Source organism: Capsicum annuum, chromosome 11 (assembly GCF_002878395.1).
Source record: "Capsicum annuum cultivar UCD-10X-F1 chromosome 11, UCD10Xv1.1, whole genome shotgun sequence".
Classification (NCBI taxonomy): Eukaryota; Viridiplantae; Streptophyta; class Magnoliopsida; order Solanales; family Solanaceae; genus Capsicum; species Capsicum annuum.
The window spans coordinates 150,587,413-150,591,351 of NC_061121.1; positions in this window are offsets into that span (position 1 = coordinate 150,587,413).

The window sequence follows — 3,939 nt, forward strand, 5'->3', positions numbered from 1 at the left end:
AGACTAATCATCATATGAAAGGGTGGGTACTAGTCGTACCCTAGCATACAAGAGGTATGCTCAAATTGTACCCTACCAAAAAACTCAAAACTTAAGGGAATTTTATAAGAGTTCAAAGCCTAGGTATTTAGCGGAGGGGGGTTTGGTACCACCTACGACCCATAATTAGGGTTGTAGTTAGGGTTGCACAATGGGCAATTTTTTTCAAATTTGTAGGGTTTGGCATTGTAGACTCGACCCAATCCGACCTACCATCAGCTTTTAAACCCCTATTACCAACTATTTAACAGCCCAAACCTTTCATATTCAAAACTCCTACTTGAATTCAATATCTCCAACTTCCTTCCACAACTATAAAAGATAAAATCCACTACTACTCTCCCCACTTTCACATACTATTAACAAAAGTAGAACTAAATTATTATTGTTCATATTTTACTTCCAAACTCTTCAATCCAGGTAAGAATTCTTGGCTCCAATTCTTGGCTCCAACTTGGTTAAATTATTGTTCTTTACTATTAAACTTAAGATAGTACTTGAGACAAACCTGAAATTATTAAATTCTCATGGTTCTTGAAATTGTGGATCCCACACTTTGTAAAATTTAATTTATTGAATGATTTTTTGTTTGGAAACCTGTGATCAATTTAAAATTAGAAGTAGAAGTTGAATAATATGCAAAAATCCTGTAATACCTGTGGAAATTGACTTGCTGCATGCTATAGTGCTCAAAATTGGTTTAGAAATTGAGATTATAACTTTGTTGAATGGAAATTTTAGGGAAGATATGACTTACCTTTAGTGGATACTTAAGAAATCTACTTTTGAGCTCATAAGTAGTACCTACAAGCCCCTTGGTGGACTTATGGGTAATAGACTTAATGACCTAAAGATTCAGGGCTTTGGTTGGTACCTACAATGACTATCTACTGCCCTATAGGTACTACCTACGTTCCATAGGTACTACCTATGACCCATAGGTAGGGGTCGTAGGTATCCCCTGCCTTGTGTAGTATATTTTCTTCTAAATTCCTATTTCGATATTGTGTTTCAATTAATGACAACTCTTTTTACATGTACGTTGGTACCCAAGGCTACTTAGAAAAAGGAAGTATAATCCATGTTATGCAATGAGTCTCCTAAGTAGAGTGGTTCCATCGAGGTGTATCCAGATAGTTCAGATAGTACACTTCTTATCCCACTCCAGACACAGGGCTGGGAACAGAGACAGGTTGCGGCTGCAATATTTATTAAGCTAGGCACTCACCTCATAGTATTTTATACTGAGTTGGGATGTCAGCCGGCACCACCATCGGCAAGAATACAAATTTTGCCACCACACTTTGTCTAGACTAGACCCCGAATGAAATAAGACATGTTTTCACCACCATACTCTCTATAGTATGATGAGGTAAAGGATGAGTTAGATTATAGTTTTAATAAGGAGGTTGAGTTAGGTATAGTTTCTAGTGAGAAGGAGGATGTAGCTGACTCCTAGTTTGAGGAGGGGTCATAGTCTACATCCGGTTCAGTTAAGAGAGAGTTTACAAATGGAATAGATGCACCCCAGTCTTATGAGGGTGATAATGTAGCTCAAATTCCACAAGATATTTCTTCATATCTATCTTAGGGTACTCAGGCTACTACTTAGGGTACTCAGGCCACTACCCAGGGTACTCAGGCTGCTACTCAAGGCACTCAAGCTACAACTTCCGCACTTGTTTCTCAGGAGTCAAACTCCTTAAGTGTATCCATAATTCCACTACCTTAGGTTAATATGAGATAGTGTGTATAGGTCATGCAACAAATTTATGATAGAGACAACTTTATTAATGAGTAGGGTCGACCACGATATGATACTGTTAGGAGCCGAGAATTGAGTTGGCTGGTTTGGAAGGAGCCTAGACCTGCAGGATTTATTTGAGAGATACCAACTTAGGTGGTTGACCCAACCTTCCAGTTCGTACAACCTATCAATTATCTGAGAGCTCTATGCTTCATATGCATTATTAATTTACATAGTTACCCTAGCTAAGAGTGGAGGAGTTGACCAGATCGCACGAATGTACATACTAGTTAGACGGGTTAGGATCTATATATTTTAGGAGGCAATCAAGAAAGTGTTGCTTGGGCCAAATTATTTAGGTCAAGCCTCCACAACTAAGTTTCACTACTATATGAGGCTAGTCTGGAGTAGGCGCACAAAAAGGGAAGTTGAGCTTAGAGTGCAAATACTAGACTTGGCTAGATAGGTAGCTGAGCAAATTTCAGAGTTGGGTACTAATTCCCCTATGATTGAGGGGAAGGGAGAGATTAAGAAGGCATCGCTTCACTTTGTAGCAAAGTTCTAGTGGACAATAGTGAGACATCATTTGAGTCCGACATATCAAGACAACATTATCACTTGAGATAGAGTAGTGTTGATTTACAACTTTAGAGTTGGTTATGATATCGATTTTCCTAGGTTTATCTGGACTAAGATCCATGAGAGAGCAATCAGTGAGTTCACCACCCTTTTCTTTCTATATTTGGTGCGGCATTTATATGATGTGACCCGATTGTCACCAAATCTAGAGGTGGATCAGTAGAATAAGGTGAATCGTATGGAGGATATTGGTATGAATAAGGATGTGACCAACCTGATTGTACTACATCAACTACAACCATCTACTTTTTTTTGGTATGACCTATTTTTAGGGGACTTCTATTTTGGTCGAGCATGTTGAGAGGCCAAGTGTGAGTATTGATCTTGATATAGGAAATTAAAGAGTTGATCTCTCTCTAATATTTTAGGGTGAGGGATCCATGATGCACATCAGCACCAGCCTCGCCTTCTACTTCAGCACCAGCCGCAACTTCCATTTTTCCCCCTCACCAGACAGTTACTTATTTTTTGAGTATGCCTCAAGAGTTTTTGTAGTCGGTGGTTGAGTGACAGAAGGAGTTGATAGCCTCACCCAGACAGAGACCTAATTGTTTATATTATTTCATTTGATCAGGCCATGAGTTCGAACCACATTAGAGCCTATTAAGGCTAAAGTCAAGGATAGGATGATGACTTCTATGGAGGGGTTCATAATAGAGATGTATACCTATGTAGACTATTTGGAGGACCAGATTAGTTCATGACTTTTTAAGGTCTAGGCGCCCAATTTATCAGTCCTCACCTGAGGATGTGGCCACATTGCAATAAGAGGTGTGATCATTAACTAAGAGCCATATTATGATTGTTTCTTTTATTATCACAATTTTATACAGTTACCACTTAGGCTAGCACCTATGGTTTTTGACTTATTCACAAAGAATAATGAGACCCTGATATTTAGGGTCAAGAGAGGACATGAGGAGGAGCAACATAACCCTGGGATGAATTATCAGCAGGCCTTGAATAAGTCTATGGTAGATTCGAGAGTTTAGTATATGGTGGATGAGAATAGCCATGCCTAGATGGTAGTGGGATCCTATTCTAGTCATGCCTTACCACCTTATTCTCTATATGAGCCATATAATACCTCAAATTAAAGAGAGTCAGCTTTGGATGCCTATAGCATCCCAGGTATATCTCTACATCCTGTTGAGTGTATTTTCTTGCATGTACTAGGGACAGTGCATCAACTTTCAGTTGGGTGTAGAGGTATACCAGAATTGAGGGTTTTTGTTACCGTGTTTCATTTCCCGTCGTTTGCATTATATTTGTCAAAGCGGCATGTTTTGGTTGTGATTATTTCATTCTATGTGTTATATGTTATTATGTTTAATTAGAATAAAAATAAGGAACCTAAGTGCAGTTGACAAGTTTTGTGTTGTGTTTTAAGTGCTTGAAAAATGATACCCCTCCAAAAATTTTCGTGAACTATGTGATGTAAATATATGTGTGACAATTGTTAATCTTGTTATGGCATTAGCATTAAGGATAATCTAATCAAAGCTTAGTATTGC